This window comes from Panthera leo, chromosome B2 (genome assembly GCF_018350215.1).
Source record: "Panthera leo isolate Ple1 chromosome B2, P.leo_Ple1_pat1.1, whole genome shotgun sequence".
Classification (NCBI taxonomy): Eukaryota; Metazoa; Chordata; class Mammalia; order Carnivora; family Felidae; genus Panthera; species Panthera leo.
Window position 1 is genome coordinate 41,739,526 of NC_056683.1, and position 20,144 is coordinate 41,759,669.

Sequence of the window (20,144 nt, forward strand, 5' to 3'; positions counted from 1 at the left end):
CAGCGTGAAAACTCTGCTCCAGGGCAGTAACACTTCAAGGAGTGATCCACCCACCAGGCCCGTCCACGGTTGCTCCTGACCAGCCTGGGACAGGGTTGGAAGAGAGGCCACGGGCAGGCATTTAGACTCTTGTATAACAATAGGACAGCAATTTCATGTCTGTTGAATCCAACAATAAACTATTAGGGTTTGTACTTTGTATGTCTTATTTTATTTTTCAAATGACTCCTTTTTATTATATTTTATATTATTATTGGTCTGTGACAAATTAGAATTAAAAAAGAAAAAACTGGTCCTCCTTCCCCCAGCCTGTCTGAGAAGCACGGCTTCAGAGGATACAGGTCCTCCCAGAAGCTCACAGTTCAATACAGAAAACTCTTCCAACCCTTCCATACTGCAGAGTGGTCTAGAGGCCCTCCCCTCCATGGGGCTAGCACACACATGTCCCCTTCTCTCCCTGTCAGAGCCCTTGGAGGCTCAATCCCATGCATCTCTGCGGGACAGTTTCCAAGATGGCGTCCACCCGCATTCATCATTTCTCCCTGAGCTCCCACAATGCTTTGCCTGGACACCTGTTACATTAGTTCATGTTTTTGTCTGGTTGGCTGTTGATGAACCCACTTACCATGGATTCGGGCCCTGGGTCAAACATGAGCACAGTGCTTTACGCACAGTATATGCCCCAAAGGTTAGAGAGAATGAAGGAAGAGAGGAAGAAAAACAGAGACACAGTGGGGAAAAGGAGGGATGGGCCTTGTGTATAGTTACAGGGATGGAGAATTTGAATCCAGGCCATTCCTGAAGCCAGAGAAGGGCCTTGGATGGAGATCCTAAGTGAATCCTAGCCGAGGTGGTCTGGGAGGGAACCAGGGGACTAGGGGAGCAGGGGAAGGGGCCTGCTGGAGCAGAGAACCTGCAAACCAGGCCTCCTCAGGCATCTGAGAGCCAGCCCTGAGGAAGAGAGCCAGAGATGGTGTCCAGGGTGAACTGGGCAGGGCCTGGGAGATGCTAAGTGTTTGCCCTCATGAGCGGGGCAAGAGAGGCGAGCCCTCTGAGGGCAGTTGGTGCTGGGACATCTCACAGGGAAGGCAAAGAGAGTAGACTAAACCAAGGTAAGCACTCAGGGAGTCATTTTATTCATTCTCCTGCCTCTGTCCCAAACTCCAGTAGCAACACCTAAACTTTCCAGGAGCTGAGATGCACTGAGTCCCGGGCATGGAATGTGGGCTGCTTCCCTCTACACCAGAAGACCCTGCCATTCCCACATCATTTTGAGAACGTCTTGTTTGGGGGGCGTTGCTGTGTGACCTCAGGTAAACTGGTTAATCTCTCAGAGCCTCAGGTTTCTCATCTGTCAAATGGGAATAATGAACTCTACCTGAAAGGGCAGCTGTGTGAGGGAAGTGACCATTGCACAGGAAGTGCGGAAGCTGGGCTGTGGTCGGCACCGTCGCCCCACTTCCCCCTGCCCCAGCCTGTTCCCTGGGCCAGCACTCGGCCAGGAAACTTGGGTCTCAATCACACAGCGTGTCCACCATGGGTGGCAGGGCCTAGGAGGAATGGGCTGAGAGGCAAAGGGGACAGACAATCAGAGAAGGCTTCCCAGAGGAGGTGAATTGCATCCTGGAAGCTGAAGCCTAAGAAATGGAGTGAAGGAAGGGCGAGCTGCCCACACAGGAGACCCAACTTCTGCAAAGACTTGTAGAAAAGAACAAGCTGGGGTGGGGATACAGGGCCAACCAGCCTGGCCAGCACCTGCAGGGGGAAAAGATGGGTAGGTAGCTGGCAAGGGGAGGTGTGGGTGACATTCCTGAGGGTCAGCAGGCCCAGCATGTGTGCCGCTGACCCAGAGTGGCCCCTGTCCCTGCCTCCCGCCTGGGGACAACAGATAATCAAAGAAGGGACCCCTACCAAACCAGGTAGGCAGGACTGGCCTCAGAGAGTGCGGCTGCCAGCTTGCAGCAGGGACAGGGGCAAAGACCTGGGGAGCAGACAACATGCTTTGTGGGCCCTTGGCTCTTGTCATTTTCCCAGAACGAGCAGAGACCCTGGTGCAGGGCTGCGGCTGCCTCTGCCTAGACAGCCTGACTCTGCCCACCCACCACCCAGAGGGACAGCAGCCCAGCCCCAGCCCCCAGCCCCTCCACCTTGAGCCAGACCCTCCCCAGCCTGCCCGGCCTCGACTCTTCCAACAGCCACCTTCACACACACGCGCACACGCGCACACACACACACACACACACACATACACACTCAGGCAGACAGGGGTCACCCAGCGTCCAGGGGGTGGAAATGCCGGTGGAGAAAGGGGGTTCTCCTTGCACCAGATAGCACAAAGAGGCCCAGGCATGGGGCCTGGAGAGAAACAGACACAGAAACACAGGAGAGGCTGACAGAAGTGCCAGTGGCTGAAAGATAGAAGGATAAGAGAAAGAAGAAAGGGACAGACACAGAAAAGGGGGGTGGGGAGAGTGAACAAAAGGAGATAGAGACAGTGAGAGGAAAACCCTGTGGGGTCCTGCAGCTCCAGTCAGGGGCAGGAGGTGTCTTCCACACCCACCGTGCAGGAAGGGGTCCACTTTTCTCTACCCCAGTGCCCTCAGTCACCCGTACTGGGCCCAGCATCAGGAAAGTTCCTGACCCCCCTCCTTCTGGATGAAGTTCTGCAGGGCCCCACCCGTGTGTGTCCACGCCTCAGTCTGACAGACCTCACGTGAGGCCCCGGGCCGTCAGACCCCGGGGACACAGAGCAGCTGCATGTTTTTCCTAAAACACAGCGCCTTCCATTTGCAGAAAAATCCCCTCCCCCTGCCCTCTAAGACTCAGACAACCCTAGAAATAAAGGTGGAGGCTTAGCTGGGAGCTAAGGATGAAGCTGTCTCCGGGAACTAACCCCGGTCCCAGGTGGGTTGCGACAGTACCAGGTAAGGGATAGGGCTAGGCCCTGCGCCGGGGCCCAGTGCGGCCCATCTCCACCAAGGACACCCAAAAACACAGCAGGAGAGACCACAATTGGATGGCAGGGAGAACTTGATGGCAGGGAGGGCGAGGAGGCTAGCAGTGACGGGACTCTGTGAGGCGGGAGCTCACTGTCCCCCTGGAAGGCGCTGGCAGCCCAGCCTTTTCCCACCTCTCTCCACCCCCAGTGATGAGTCAGGGATTCCGCAAATTTTGAATTCCTGTCTTCCTTTGGGCAAGATACTTGACACTCTCCTGGGCCTTCTCTCCTGCCGCAGCAGTGAAATCCTCAGAGCCTCCTTTCTCCATGGCTCCGGGGCCCTGCTTTCCCCGTGAGTCACAGCAACTGCAGAGGCCCATCCTGCCTCAGCCCGGGGCCAGCCTCCGACCGCACTTGGGCTCCTGGCTTTGCAGGAACCCTCTTCCCCAAAGCAGCTGCTCCTGGTCCACAGGGACCCAGTTTAGAGGGCAAGAACACACACCTAGCAGGCACCCCCTGAGCAACTATGAATCAATGAATCAAAGAATGCCGAAGACCCTGCGAGGGGGAGACACCTCAGCCTCTCCCTCAGGGCGCCCCCAGCGAGCAGGGCTGTGGAACCCAGAAAAGCTCTGTGTGGGTCCTGCAGCCAGGTTCCCCCTGAACCTCAGGGCAGGGCCTAGTACACACTTGCTACAATGGAGGGGCTCGGTACATGTTTGAAGGAGGGAGGGAAGAAGGGAGAAAGGGGGAAAGAAGGAATCTCGAGGCCCTCGGCTTCTCTCTGAGGGATGTTCTTTGGCTGAGGAACTTCCTGGTAACTGGGACCACCTGGGCCTTTTCCATCCCTGTGCCCCAGTACCAAGCGCAGGAGAGCACAGAGTGGTTCCTCGTGACAAAAGTTGAAAAGTCTGAATTGAACCCAAGGACCCGGAGCACCGAGAAGCCAGGGGTCAGGCAGGCTCCATCAGGCTCAGGGGAAAAGCTGCCTCAGTCTCCCCACCCACAGTGAGCACAAGAGTGGGGTGGAGAGAGAGACTGCTGTGGAGCCAGGTGGAGGCCAAGGGCAGTGTGGGGTACCTGGGGCTCTTGGCTGGCCAAGACTCCACGTGGCCTTTGAGAAGGAGGGATGTAGGGGAAACCAGGTAAGGCTGAGATCTCTCCCTCCAGTGGGATCAGGGACTGGGGAGGGGGGAGAAGCCGGGGGAGGGGGGGTCAGGAGGACAGAGAAGCCCTCTACCACCCCTGCCAGGTGGAGCACAGCCCCACCCCCACCCCCAGCTACTGCCCCATCCCGGCGTAAGCGGCTGGTCATGGATGAGGATCATTGTTTCAAGAAGGTGGGTGAGTTTCCACGAGTGAATCTTTCCTGTCTTCACACCAAAACCTAGATTCTCCAGCCAGTAAGCAAAGCTGCCGCTCTCTCTCCCCAGAACAGCAAAGACCTAGAAGACACTGCAGAGACACCTGCCACATGGCACCTCTTTCTCCTTCAGGCCACCTTCGGGGGAGGGTTGCTGTGGCCACAGAGCAGTGAGGAGACAGGCCAGGGTAAGAGACTTTCTTCTGAGCCCCCCAAGCCCCCCCCCCCCCACCGGACTCCATGTTCTGCTGTGATATCCCTGTCCCAGGAGATCAAGTGCCATTGTCAGGGCTAAATGGTAGGGTGGGTTTCGACCCTGAAGAAGGGGGCAGAAGGCGGAGACTCCTGGGGTCCATGTAGGGTAATGGCTAATTGCCAGGATACGAATAAGCGTTGGGGCTCCAGGGTGGCTCAGTCGGTTAAGCATCCGACTCTTGATCTCAGCTCAGGTCCTGATCTCAGGGTCATGAGTTCAAGCCCTGCATTGGGCTCTGTGCTGGGAGTGAAGCCTACTTAAAAAAAGAAAAAAAAAAGAGTGAAGCGCCTGGGTGGCTCAGTCGGTGAAGCATCCAAATTCAGCCCAGATCATGATCTCACGGTTTATGAGTTCGAGCCCCGTGTCGGGCTCTGTGCTGACAGCTCAGAGCCTGGAGCCTGCTTCGGATTCTGTGTCTCCTTCTCTCTCTCCTCCTCCCCCACTCATGCTCTGTCTCTGTCTCTCTCTCTCAAAAATAAATAAACACTAAAAACACAAATTTCTTGAAAGAGTAAGAGTTGAGGCAGGAAGCTGGGAGTCAGAGGGTCAGTGACCCATCCATCCACCTATTCCTTAGCCATCATTTAGGGAAGTGGTTATTTAGCTGACCAATATTTATATAGTGCAAGATAAAGCACAAGTCCCGTATGAATATTAACTCATTGAATTAACTAATTGAATCCCCAGAACAAACCTATGAAGGCAGTGCTATTGTCATCCCCAGTTACAGATTGGGAAACTGAGACCCAGAAAGGGTTAAGTGACTTGCCCAACATCATACAGCTGGAAAGTGGCTAAACCAGGATTGAAGTCCAGACATAATGTTACCGGAACCAATCCCTGCTGTTAGCAGGGTCAGGGACAGTCAGAGGTCATGAGGCCAGGCCAGGGATGACATCTTTCCTTCAGGATGAGACAGTCCTTTCAGGGAATGGATCAGAGGCCTTTCCCAGAGAGGACTGGAGCTGGAGAGAGCTGCTGATGTAACTGCTCCCTCTTGTGGGGTGGGGGTGAGGTGGAGTTGGCCGAGGCCCAGGGGGTGTGCCTGCCATGACAAGGGCCTGGCCAATAGCAGGGCCAGGGAGGAAAGGAACCTCTCCCGGATATTTCTATTATCTTGAGGAGAAAGGGAGGCGGGAAGAAAATTTGGCCGGAAAGCAGACTGAACTTGCAACTTGGTTTAATAACCAAATCCCAGTTCTCCTGTGAGCCAGAGCTCCCCCTCTGTGTCCCTTCCAGGGAAATCCAGGCCAGGCTCGGGGCTGGGAACTGGGAAGCCTATCTCCATCACCACCCCACCAGCCTAGAGTCCCAGAAGCGGGGCCCGTCTCCCCCGGAACTCTGGCTGGCCAGGTGGAAGAAACACAGGGTCCTTCCCAAGTTCTATAGAAGAAGGAGGCTCCCAGAGATGGGGATGCTTTTTCCACGCTGAATACAAGGCTGTGTGGGTGGGAAAAGTAAATGGCACCGGTGGGGCAGGGGGTGAACCATTTGAAGGAAGGCTGTCCTGAGAAATGCTGGACTGCATCCCTAGGGAATGGCTGGGGGACGGGGAGGCTAGGGAGAGAGGGCAGAGCTCCTCGAGTCATGGCTTCCACACCACTTACACACATGCACTCACGCACGTTCATATACACATTCACACACCCATAGACACATGAGCACCAACACTCATACACACATGCACTCACTCATCTACTGTTATACACTCACACACTCATACACACACACACACACACACACCCTGGGGCACACTCACACAGGCATATACACATGCACCCGCATACGCACCCATCCCCCAGGGGTTAGGACCAGGCTGGGCAGGAGAGGGGCCTTCTGGGAGAATGGCATGGCTACTAGCTGCCAAGGGGTGGGTGGGCAGAAGACTGGGACTGGGCAGGGAGCCCAAGAGTCGGGGGTGGTGCTGAGAGCCACCATGCCATGACAGGGCCAGGGCTGTGAATGGAGTGGACACTGCTCCTGCCCCCTCCCGGGGCCTGCCTCTGGCCAGGCCAGCCTCCATTCCCGGCATTGTCTCGGGTGCCTTGGGCAGGGTTCCCAGGCCTGGCTGAACTGGGGGCCCGGCCAAACAGACCTCCTGTGCCCTCCCATTCCCCTCTCCCCTTGGAAGAGAGGGTTGTGTGGGGAAGCAGAGGAGAAGGAAGATTCCTGAATCACTGACATCCATCCTATCCCCTAGCCCACACAGGCGGCCTACAGAGGAGCTCAGGTGCAGAGGATAGCCCCAGAGGCCGCCATCTTTCCCAGGGCAGGAAGCCTTAGAAGTCCAGCTCATCCTTCCACACACCCCTTGACCATGACATTCATTTCCTCTCCCATCCCTGGGGTTCCATCAGCCCTCTTCACAAGCTGGGCTTACTCTGGGGTAAGCTAGTCTCCCTCCCAACATCCCCATCCCCCAAGCAATGGGAACTACCTGGTTTTACTCTTAATGGCCAAACTAATCACCTGGTGGGGGGCGGGGGGGGACGGGGATGCAGGTATTAATGGATTAATGCAAAGCATCTCCTTCTCTGACAACTGGCTCTTCCCTGCCTCATCCAAGAGGTCTCCCACCCGCTTCTGGCAGCCTCCACCCAGAATGGGGCCCACTCTCCCCCATGGTGCCAGAGAGTTGGGCCACGATTGCAGTGGCTACACCTCAGCCGGAGGAAGGGACCCCGTGGATGAGAAGACCAGCCATCACCCGGGACCCCACATGGCCTCCCTTTTGGGACTTGGGCAACACTCCCCGGGGCCCTGTGGGCCAACAAGAGGGCCACCATCTTGCCTTCATGGGGCTTGTGTCCAAGAGGCGCTCCTCCCTGCTCTGGAGCTAAACACGGTACAGGGCTTCCTTCTGGCGCCCTCCAACCTGATTGTCATCTGAGCCAAAGGGATTTTTCCAAAACACAAGTCAAATCCCGTCCAGCCCTCGCCCAAAGCCTGTCAAAGATTTCCCAGTGCCCTCCAGACAATTCTTCAATGTAGCACAACTCGTGAGACCTGGTCCCTGCTGCCACTATACCTCACCTCCGCTGCCCCCGCCCCCCTCAGGCCACGGATCTTGCCCCACAGAGAGGCCCTTCCCCATCCGCATCCCAGGATGCCTCCTCTCCTTCCAGGCCCCCCCTCCCAGCTCACTCATCAGCCTGCGGGTCTTTGCCCCGCCCCCTCTTTGCTCTCCTGGGGCCCCCTATCTCTCCCCTCCTGGCACTGATCGGTATGTTGGGGTGGCCTGTTTGTTCATCAGCCTTCCATCTGAGCTAGGAGCTCCAGGAGGGAAAAGACACATCTATCCTGCTTGTCATTAAGTGCTCAGTCCCAAGCACAGTACCTGGCATAGAGGAGGTACTAGGTAAATGCAAAGGAATAATGAATGAGTGAATGAATAAACAGTCCATATCTGCCCAGCCTTTAGGGCCATGATGCACACATCTTCCAGGGCTGGCTGGGGCATGCATGCCCGCACCTCTCCCCTCTTCCCCTCAACCCATTGCCGTGTGCAGCTTATGAAGGCCGGCTCCCTATCTCTGGGAAGAATCACCCCTCCCCTCTCCAAGCAGACGAAGCCAACATATGCTACCTAGGCTGTGCCAAGCGGCGTGCCCTGGGCTGGATCCCCTAGAAAGGTAGATGAACTTGGACTGGTCAGGGGGGCATGGGCAGGGCTCAGGAAGCCAGGGCTCTACGATTTCCTTCCTCACCCCCAGGCTCTGTTGGGGAACTCCAGGACCTGGAAAATGAACATCAGAGCAGGAAGCCCCCAGCGTGGAAGGGGAGGGCATGTCAGCCAAGCAGGTGGGATCCTAAGAGAGGAAAGAGCTAAGATCAGACATCAGAAGCCAGACTCCTGGCCCTGCGGCAGGAGCCCAGAGAAGTCTGGCAGGAAAGCAAATGGAAGCTTCCACCCATTCTACCCATCTTTGGCTGCTGCTTAGCTGGGGCTTCTAGGGAAGCAAAGGGTTTATTGTCAGGGCAGGGCTATGTATGCACACACCCGACCCCCTGGCGACCTGCCTGTCCCCCTCCCACACCTCCTGGCAGTGGCTCAGTCAGCCCCCACTCAACTCACCAGTGTTCTCAGTACCTATCTGCAGGGGTTTAGATGCCCACCTACCGTGTGCTCAGGACAGGTCTCCCCCTCCCCCACCCACCACAGTGAGCCAGAAGTGCAGCAGACCCAGCGCTGGCTTGACAGGGGAGCAGGGGCAGGGGGGGCGTGGCTCATGGCGCAGGCACTCTCATGCCCCCCACAACGCACACACACTTAGAGGCCTGCGAAGCCCTAAAGACAGGGCGGAAGCCTCCGAAGGGGACCTAGAGCCCTCCTGGCCCCTGCTGGGCTACGCTGGGTGACTTTGGAGGAGCCCTCATCCTCCAATCTATAAAGTGAAGGTGATGACCCCTGCTTAACTCACCTCTCCGGGTTGTCAGCCAAGGTGTGGTCTTGAAAGCACGCCCCACGGGCTTTGTAATCTGCAAAAAGAGAGTTTTCCTATTGTCATTCTTATCGCTGATCTCATACATCCAGGGAAACTGGTCCTGCTGTCTCATTAACATACAGCAGCTTCAGGGCTGCCTGGGGGGCTCAGTCGGTTAAGCATCCGACTGACTTTGGCTCAGCTGCTCACTATCTTCTGGTTCCGTACCTTCCAGCCCCCTCATCAGGCTCTGTGCTGACGGCTCGGATTCTGTGTCTCCCTCTCTCTCTGCCCCTACCCCCCCCCCCTCAAAAATAAATAAACATTAAAAAAAAATACAACAGCCTCACCTCCCCCACAGGATCCCCTCACCCAACAACCATCTGGGGTCCCCTTTGCCTACAGGAGAAAGGCCTCATTCCATGCTCTAGGGATTCCCCTGGCTAAAGTCCACTTTCCAATTTTATGTCCCTTATACTGTAATCTCTCCAGCCCTCTCGGATTGCCCTCAACACAGTTTTTGCCTACCTGCCTCCATGCTTTTGTTCATGCTGTCCCCTCCTCGCGGAATGCCCTTGCCCAGTGCCATCTCTGTATTTAGCTCTATCCTTCAAGACCGAACTGTGGTACCAACGCTTGCCTGGGGCCTCTTTCCTCAGCCAAGCCAGAACCGATCTCTCTCCTGCCCTGTAAGGGATTTGGTTTACACCACATGTCATGACACTTCCTGGCACAGAGTTGGTGCTCAGGAAACAAAAGTTGTCATAATCACACCCTGGGCTCTAAACACTTTATATTGACCGACTCATCCAATCCTTACCTGTTGGTGTACGTCTATTAGCATTCCCATTTTCCAGGTGGACGAACCAAGATATATGCCCCGTATCTTGCCCAAGGCAGCATGAGACCAAGATTTGAACCCGGAGACTGACATCAGAGCCCACGTACATGCCTCTAAATATCACGAAGAACTGAGCCACATCCACCCGCTCATCTAAGTCATCCCCCTGCCCAACCCAGGACATGGCTCAGTACATATCTGATGGTCGTGGCATTCACGTGTCTCCAGCCCCCTGTACGTGCTCAGCTCACTGTGCCGGGGGTGCTCCTTTAGGGTGGAGTCCAGAAGCCGGCTCAGGGTTCCAGGAAATGTGACCCGACAGCCTCCCTGGGCTGTGGACCCACACCATCCTCAGGCATCAGAGTGCCAGCCTAAGGCTGGGAAAAAAATGCGGGCAGCAGCCCTTCGGCCACCGCACAAGGCTGCCTGGTGGTACGCTTGTTGATTGCATCGATTGCTGACCAAGGTTGTGACTAACGCACCCACCGTCACCACGACAGGGTGTTGGGAGAGCCCAGAGTGGGGGTGGGAAAGGAAGCAGGCAAGAGCATCAAAGTCCAGGCACAGGGGACTCTAGGGACCACCTAACCCCATTGCTCGCTCCCATTTAACAGATGAGAAAATTGAGGCCCCAGAGGTGGAATAACTTGCCTAAAGCCGAAGAGTACAGCAAAGTCCCGCAAAAGCACCGGCACTTCTGAGCCTTTCCTCCTCGGCCTGCCTGCCGGCCCGGACCCCACCTCTCTCCCTGGAGAGCTTTATAATTACCCTGGGCAGTCCAGTAACCAAGAGGCCCGAACGCTTCGGTGATCCCAGCAGAGGAAAGGGTGCCCTCAGACAGCTTCGCCAGGCTGCCGTGCCCAGCCAGCGGCGGGTCCTACCATCAGAACTGAGAGAGAAGCTGGGAGAAGGCCAGCCGCTAATTGTGGAAAATAAATCACGGACATCTAAACCACGCAGTTGAAGAAAGGCCAGTTGCACGTAGACATGTTTCCTTTTGTGCTCTTGCTCGCCCACTTCAATTGTTAATTGAAAGCCATGAGTTACATAAGTTACGTGGATACCAAAGAAGGAGTTGAATGAGCTCCTGAAAATAACCCACTCGCTGAGTGGTTTTCGGGATGAGGAGAGGTCTTAGAAAAGCAGGTGGCTGAGGAGGGCAGCTGGCCCTCAGAGGGCAACCAGGGCAAACCTGTCCCCTAGTGACGGCAATCTGGATCTGCAGACGCCTCGTTCCCAGATTTTGAGAGGACGAGGATGTGTGTTCGAGTTGCTGGTTCTTCACAAAATCTCAAAGAAAGTCAAAAGTGCTATTATATGGATGTCTTAGTTTCATAAGAAGACAAAACCTCTCCCATCTCTGACGCTGAGCAAATTGAGGGCAGGGCTGTGTGTCTCCCCCCTCAGCCTGGGGCTCCCTGAGGGCAAGGCTCTGTCTCCCCTCAGACTGGGGCTCCCTGGGGGCAGGGCTGTGTCTCCCCCTTCAGACTAGCTCTGAACTACATTTTTTCCAAAAGACTAAGGTCTCCCTGAAAACAAGAGCTACGTTGTTTCATTCCCTTCCCTAAGGCAGGGGCAGGGTCTCTCCATCAAATTAAGCCAGCCCCCTCCCAACAACCTGGGTTGAGGAATGAGGGACCTGGAGTCACCTGTCACCATGGGAAAATCTCAGGACACACCCTGGTGACAGGGGGTGGGGGTGGCAAGGGTTAAGAAACTGCAGCTACAGGGACACCTTTCTCATTAGCTGCCCTCCCCGCTGCCGCCTGCTGCCAGGGCTTGGTTGGGCTTCTGATGGGTTCCAGCTGACAGCTGGGCCTCCTCTATTCTGACCCTCGGGCAGCGGTGTCCTGTAATGACCCCACCACCGGTACCCTTAGCCACCCAAGCCAGGGAGGCTGGCCGTCAGGATGGAGTGGGATGCAGGGAGGGAGGGGCAGCCCTGCCTTGGAGGGACGCAGAGCCCAAGGAGGACTGGGGGAGGGAGCCAGGGGCAGGGGTTCCATTAACTCCCTCTAAGGCCCAGAGCAGAGTGACAGGGGCCACCCTGTCCACATGGGCTAGTTTCTTCCGCTGCCACCACCCCTGGGGGAGAGGCCTCCACATAGCCTCCAGCCTGGGCAGAGGCCCCGTGGCTTCCCCGGCTCCTCCTCAACCGTGAGTCATTCCCAGCAGTCTATGCGAGCAGAGGCAGCAAACCCCATCCTGCAGCCTGAGAAGAGCAGGGAACAGACTGCAGCACTGGCCAGACACAGGTGCCCAGCACAGGAACGCCAGCCCGGTCTGGATGCGGAGGCTGAGACTCGCCCCTTCAGAAACCCCCAGTCTGGTTTCCCAAACGTGGTCTCCTGCCCCACATCTCTTCACGCCCGGCTCTCTGAGACTCCGCTGTCATTCTCACTTGTGCCCTTGTCCCTTACCCACGCCTCCTCCCAGCATCCTTGGCCTTTCAGGACTCATCTCAAATGTCACTTCTCCTGGGAAGCTCCCCTGTTCTCCTTTGTGCACCCTCAATGCCATGGGCATCCTTTTATCTGCTTTCCACATCTCTTCTCAGGCTGGAAAAGGAGCCACAAAGAGGGCAGCGGGGACCGTATTCCATTCCTCTCTGTATTCCCAACCCCCGACGCAGTGCCTGGCACGTCCTAGGTGCTCATGGTAGTGTTTCCAAAGATAGATCTGGCTAGGAGTTAAAATCACTCAGACCCCAATAACCAATATTTGCTGGTCCCAGCTGCTTCCAAAATCCCACCAACTATTCCTGGACAGGCCTAGGAGTTTTCTCATCTGATGCAATGACCTGGTGCCAAACCTCGCCCCAGGACCACCCACAAAGGGCACGGTTGATGTGCCTGAGCCCTCAAGGTGCCAAAGCTGTATAGTGGTCTGTGTTACGGTGGGAGAATGCATCGCCCTCTGCCTTTCCCTGGGGCAGAATCCAAGAACACAGCTGCCTGCACCTAGCATCTTACAGAAGTCTAGGAGACAGTGTGCAGGGGACATTATAGACTGGATCTTAATCCATTCTACCTTCTGCTAGGTGCCCCACCTAGACTGAAGAAACAAGAAAAGTAAATAATAACAATTATAATAGTAAATAAACAAAACACTACATTTGTCAGTATCCCTTGCTGTCAAGATTCAGGATATAATTCAGAGTCAGCCAATCGGATGCAATTGCATAAGATTTGAAAGGCTGCACTTCTGCAGGTGCTGCTGCTGCTTTCTGGGAAAAGGGGCAGGGACAGGGGCAGGGGTGTTTTTTCTTCTTGCTGTTGTTGTTTTGAGGCAGTGCTGGCCAAGAGGGTCAAGAAGGTGAGGCCCAGGGGCACCTGGGTGGCTTGGTCAGTTAAGCATCTGACTTCGGCTTAGGTCATGATCTCATATGAACCTGTTTCACATTCTGTGTCTCCATCTCTCTCTCTGCCTCTCCCCCGCTTGCACTCTGTGTGTGTGTGTGTGTGTGTGTGTGTGTGTCTCTCAAAAATAAATAAACATTTTTAAAAATCTTAAAAAAAAGAAGCCAGGGGCGCCTGGGTGGCGCAGTCGGTTAAGCGTCCGACTTCAGCCAGGTCACGATCTCGCGGTCTGTGAGTTCGAGCCCCGCGTCAGGCTCTGGGCTGATGGCTCGGAGCCTGGAGCCTGTTTCCGATTCTGTGTCTCCCTCTCTCTCTGCCCCTCCCCCGTTCATGCTCTGTCTCTCTCTGTCCCAAAAATAAATTTAAAAAAAAGTTGGAAAAAAAAAAGAAGCCAGAAAAATCTCAAATAAACAACCTAAACTTACACCTAAAGGAGATAAAGAAGAACAAACAAAACCCCAAATCAGAAGAAGGGAGAAAATAATAGATTAGAGCAGAAATAAATGAGATAAGAAACAACAAAAAGCTAGAACAGATCACTAAACCAGGAGCTGGTTCTTTGAAGAGATCAACAAAATTGATAAGCCTCTAGCCAGACTCATAACACAAAAGAGGGGGGTGGGGGGGGGGGTGGAACTCAAATAAACAAAATCAGAAATGGCAGAGAGAAATAACAACCAACACCACAGAAATACAAAGGATTGTAAGAGAATGTTATGAAAAATTATATGTGAACCAATCGGACAAACTAGAAAAATGGATACACTCCTAGAAACACTTGCTAAAGTGTTTCCTAAAGTGAAGCAGGGAGAGATTGAATATGGGAACAGACCTATCACCAGCAATGAAATTGACTCAGTAAATCAAAACACTCCCAACAAACAAAAGTCTAGGACCAGACAGTTTCACAGGTAAACTCTACCAAACATTTAAAGAAGAGTTAATACCTATTCTTCTCAAACTTTTCCAAAAAAATAGAAGAGGAAGGATGGGGCTCCTGGGTGGCTCAGTCGGTTAAGTGGCCGACTTTGGCTCAGGTCATGATCTCGCGGTCTGTGAGTTCGAGCCCCGCGTCGGGCTCTGTGCTGACAGCTCAGAGCCTGGAGCCTGTTTCAGATTCTGTGCCTCCCTCTCTCTGACCCTCCCCTGTTCATGCTCTGTCTCTCCCTGTCTCAAAAATAAATAAAACGTTTAAAAAAAATTTAAAAAAAAATAGAAGAGGAAGGAAAATTGCCAAATTCATTCTATGAAGCCAGCATTACTCTGATACTTAAACCAGATAAAGACACCACAAAAGGGGTGCCTAGATAGCTCAGTCAGGTTAAGGGTCCAACTTTTGTTTTCAACTCAGGTCATGATCTCACGGTTTCTGAGATCAAGCCCCAGGTTGGACTCTGTTCTGACAGTGCAAAGCCTGCTTGGGATTTGTTCTCTCTCTGCCCCTCCCCCACTGGTGCTCTCTGTCTCTCTTGTCAAAATAAATAAGTAAACATTTAAAAAAAGACACCACAAAAAAAGAGAACTACAGTCCAATATCTCTAGTGAGCATGGATGCAAGAATCCTCAACAAAATATTAGCAATCCGAATCTGACAATACATTTAAAAAAATTATTCGCCACAGTAAAGTGGGATTTATTCCTGAGATGCAAAGGTGGTTCAATATTTGCAAATCAGTCAACATGATACATTACATCAATAAGAGAAAGGGTACAAACCATATGATCATTTCAGTAGATGCAGAAAAAGTATTTGACAACATCCATTCATGATAAAAGTACAGCATTCATTCATGATAAAAACTCTCAGCAAAGTAGGTTTACAGGGAACATACCTGAACACAATAAAGCCCATCTATGAAAAACCCACAGCTAACATCTCCTTAATGGGGAAAAAGTGAGAGCTTTTCCCCTAAGGTCAGGAACAGGACAAGGATGTCCACTCTCACCACTTTTACTCAACATAGTACTGGAAGTCCTGGCCACAGCAATCAGACAAGAAAAAGGAATAAAAGGCATCCAAATTGGTAAGAAAGAAATAAAACCTTCACTATTTGCAGATGACATAATACTATATATAGAAAACCCTAACAACTCCACCAAAAAACTACCAGAACTGACAAAGGAATTCAGTAAGGCTGCAGGCTACAAAATCAATATACAGAAATCCATTGCATTTCTATACACTAATAATGAAGCAGCAGAAAGAGAAATTGAGAAAATAATCCCATTTATGATTGCACCCAAAATAGTAAAATACCTAGGAATAAACTTAACCAAGGAAGTGACAGACCTATACTCGGATAACTACAAAACACTGATGAGAGAAATTGAAGACAACACGAACAAACGGAAAGATATTCTATGTTCATGGATTGGAAGAACAAATATTAAAATGTCCACACTACCCAAAACAATCCACATATTTAATGCAATCCCTATCAAAATGCCAACTGCATTTTTCACAGACCTAAAACAAACAATCTTAAAATTTGTCTGGAACCACAAAAGACCCCAAATAGCCAAAACAATCTTGAAAAAGAAAAATAAAGCTGAAAGTATCACAATTCCAGATTTCAAGTTATATTACAAAGCTGTAGTAATCAAAACAGTATGGTGCTGACACAAAAATAAAGCACCCAGCTCAATGGAACAGAATAGAAATTCCAAAAATAAACCCACAATTATATGGTCAATTTATATTCGACAAAGCAGGAAAGAATATACAATGAGAAAAAGACAGTCTCTTCAACAAATGGTGTTGGAGAAACTGGGCAGCTTCATGCAAAAGAATGAAACTGGACCATCTTCTTACACCATGAACAAAAATAAACTCAAAATGGATTAAGGATCTAAATGTGAAACCTGAAACCATAAAAATCCTAGAGGAGAGCATAGGCAGTAATTTTCCCTGACACTGGCTATAACAACATCTTTCTATATGTCTCCTGAGGCAAGGGAAACAAAAACAAAAGTGAATGATTGGGACTCCATCAAAATAAAAAGCTTCTGCACAACAAAGGAAACAACCAACAAAACTAAAAGACAACCTACTGAATGGGAGAAGATATTTGCGAATGACATATCCAATAAAGGGTTAGTATCCAACATATATAGAGAACGTATACAATTCAACACCAAAAAATCAAATAATTCAATTAAAAGAAGGGCAGAAGACATGAACAGACATTTCTCCAAAGACATCCAGATTGCCAACAGACACATGAAAAGATGCTCAACATCACTCATCATCAGGGAAATGCAAATGGAAACCACAATGAGATATCACCTCACACCTGTCAAAATGGCTAATATCAACAACACAGGAAACAACAGGTGTTGGCAAGGATGTGAAGAAAAAGGAACCCTCCTACACTGTTGGTGAGAATGCCACCTTGTGCAGCCACTTGGAAAACAGTGCGGAGGTTCCTCAAAAAATTAAAAATAGAATTACCCTGGAGAGTATGGGTGGCTCAGTCTGTTAAGCGTCTGACTTGGGCTCAGGTCATGATCTCATGGTTTGTGAGTTCAAGTCCCATATGGGACTCTCTGCTGTCAGTGCAGATCCTGCTTCAGATCTTCTGTCTCTCTCTCTCCAAAATAATAAATAAACATTAAAAAACAGAATTGCCCTATGATCCAGAAATCATACTACTAGGTATTTACCCAAAGAATATGAAAACACTAATTTGAAGAGATACGTGCTCCCCTATGTTTACTGTGGCATTATTTACGATAGCCAAATTATGGAAGCAACCCAGGTGTCCATCGACTGATCAATGGATAAAGCAGATATGGTGTATATACACAATGGAATATTATTCAGCATAAAAAAGAATGAAATCCTGCCATCTGCAGCAACATGGATGGAATTCGAGAGTATAATGCTAAGCGAAAGAAGCCAGAGAAAGACAAACACCATTTGATTTCACTCATATGTGGAACTTAAGAAAGAAAACCAAGGGTAAAAAAAGAAAGATAAACCAAACCAAAACAAAACCAAGAAAACGGACTCTTTTTTTTGTTGTTTGTTTGTTTCAGACTCTTAATTATAGAGAACAAATATATGGTCATCAGAGGGCAAGTGGATGATGGGGAGGGGTGAAATAGGTGAAGGGAGTTAAAAATACACTTATCCTGATGAGCACTGAGTCATATACAGAATGGCTGAATCGCTACACCTGAAACTAATATGCCACTGTATATTAACTGCACTGGAATTAAAATAACATTTTAAAAAAATTAAAAAGAAGGTGAGGCCAAAGATGCCGCCCACCTACTACTATGGATCACAGCAGGTGCAGTGTGGACCTAGCAACAGAAGCAGCTTCCTATCACGCCACTGCATGTGGTTCTGGAGCTGGTGACCTCACGATTGCCAAAGACACAGCAGCCTCTTTAGGGGCCCAGTTCTGTGGGCATTGAGAATTGTTCCTGTAAGTTCAACCTTGAGTCTCTTTGGCCTTCCAGTAGTTCTGCAGAGTTTCGTACTCTGGAATAAATCTCTTCCATTTAAACTCACCACAATGGATCCTGTTCCCCGCAACAGAGTCCTGACGCCCTGGGCTTCGTATTTTATTCCCAGCTCCGTCTCCTGCTCTGTCTCTGAGATGTGGACGCGGGTCTACCAGAAAGCCAGACCAGAGCACATCCTGGTGACAATCGCCTGCCCTGTTAAGAACTGCCCTTGCTTGCCTTCTGAGAGTGAAGCACTGTCACTTGGCCAAGACTGTCTCCCAACTGTCTCTTCCCTCTGGAGGGTTTTCTTCTAGGAGTTTCCTTAGACCCTTGTGCATGTCTGAATCCCCATCCAGAACGGTAGGTAGATTTTCATTTCGTGTCAGTTCTGATGCGAGGGCCTGGACCGGTGTGTGAGGTAAAAAGCATGAGGCTGGTTCTGGACTCGGAAGGACAGAGGGTTCTAACCAGCTAGTATGGCTGCCGTGGTGCGGAAGTGGATGCTGACAGTGGGCAGGCTGTGTGATTGCTCCCATATTCGAGGGAGAAGTGAATGAAGGTGCTTTCTGCCTAACTCAGACAGGGGTTCGTTCGGCCACACACTCCCCAGGCAGCTACCCAGCCTGAATGCCCCCACCCAGCTTTCTGACACGACCTCTGATTTCCCCACCTAAACATTTGTTCATTGACGCATTGCACCGACTATTCCCGATGCTTCCTGACTCCTGTCTCCAGCTTACATCCCCAAGCCATCGCTCCAATGTTCACACTAGCTGTCACGCTACCCTGGGGAGTTGAACCCAGGAAAGAGCTGGAGCTGAAATGGACTAATTCTTAAGTCCACACCTCCTCCAGGGAGAGCCTTCACCTCCAGGCTCGCCGAAGGCCCTCCTTCACACGTCTCTGTGCCCAATCAGGGCTGGGCACTTGGGAAGTGCTCGAAAAACCCATGGATCAGTGAAAGAATACACAGATTGCCTAGGAATGATCTCACCAACCACTGGCTTCCCTTTCCCATTCTTGCCTCTTGCCCTTTCCCGCATTCAAATACCTTTGTTGACATTGACATCTGGCCTCCCAAATCTCCAGGAAACTTGCACGCAGTGGGCCCCCACCCCCTTGCATCCCATCTGAGTCACTGTTGAACCTAAATCCAGCCTGCTGCAGAAGCCAGCTGCGGTGGGATAGAAATTGTGTCCTCCGGGGGGGCCCCCAGGCTCTCTCGTTTGAGGGAGGGGAGCCACCCTCTAGGCACAGTAGAGATGGTGGGGAGAGTGGTTAGTCATTTTCCGGGGAAGAAAACCATCCCTGAGCCCACCGCACAGCATCCTCGCTCTGGGCTCCTGCTCACCAGCCACACTCTTTCCACTTAAAGGGAAACAGATGGTGTGGTTAATTGGGGTGTCGTAGTAGGCTCTGGCCCTCGTTAAGGCCGAGGGTGGGGACAATGAGTGATTTACCGGGTCATAAACAGCAGCTCAAGGGAGGGTCCGTGCCCTCATGCCCACAGCCCCTGAGGATTGAGCAAGCAGTGGCCAGTGGCCAGTGGCCACTGGTCTTGGGCCGTGGGGTCAGGCTGGAGTTCAGACGGGACAGGACACTCGTCACCTCTCCCTGATCACTGGACTCTAAGCTGAGGCAGCCCGCAGCAACGGAGTGCAGCGACAACTCCTGGGGCGGTCCAGATGCTCACAGCTGGAGAAAGTGAACACTGACCTGGGAGGGGCGGGCAACAGCAGGGTGGAAGGGGCAACCACAGAGAAGCAGGGACACCCAGGGTAGGATGGGCAGGAGCTGCTGGAGGCCGGGAGATCCCAGAGGGGTAACCGGGGCCTGCCTCTTCTCACCAGAGGCACACCGCCCCAGGCACACTGCCCAGCCCCAGCCCCTCACACAGAGGCATGTGTAGGAAAGGCAAGTCCATCCCTCTCTCCAGGGAGCCCCACACCAGAGAGAGGAAGTAGTTAAGAGCCCAGTTGCCTGGGTTCAAGCCCCAGCCCTGCCCATCACAGGCCTGTGTGACCTGTGGCCCCTCTGTGCCTTGATTTCCCCGTCTGTAAAATGAAATAACATTTCCCCATGAGAATTGCCTCGTTAGTAGGCTCAGAACGGCACCTGGCACACAGCACTATGTATTTGGTTCAGGTGATTATATTTAGGTGACAGACCCTGTGTTGATGAACTGGGCGGCAGGGGGCGGGGCGGGGGGGGGGGAGCGTTCTCACCCTCCCCTGTAGCCAGCAACAGCAGCCTCTGGGGAGCATCTCCTTGCATATCCTCTGAGTCTCCTCTCTCACCCCACCAGGATCCCCAAGTGACAGCAGAGACAAGGGGCTCCAACCTTAACCAGAAAGTGAACGAGCCAGCCAAATCCCAAAGACAGCCTGGATAAGCGTGGAGAGTGAACACTGTTGACCGAGCACCTGCTGTGTGCCAGGCTGGACGCTGGAGTTTTATCCGCACTTGCTCACTTAGTTCGTGGTAGATTTTGCTGTCCCATTCTATAGA

At 52.2% G+C, this 20,144-nt stretch overlaps 1 long non-coding RNA gene across 1 annotated transcript; it reads right to left on the reverse strand.

Moving 5' to 3' along the window:
• Window positions 1-8,812: 8,812 nt before the first annotated feature.
• LOC122219962 lies at window positions 8,813-19,029 on the reverse strand. Its single transcript, XR_006202619.1, has 3 exons — window positions 18,688-19,029; window positions 9,510-9,668; window positions 8,813-9,036 (listed from the first exon to the last, which is right to left on the reverse strand). It is a non-coding gene; the product is annotated as an uncharacterized LOC122219962 (long non-coding RNA).
• Between the last annotated feature and the right edge of the window lie 1,115 nt (window positions 19,030-20,144).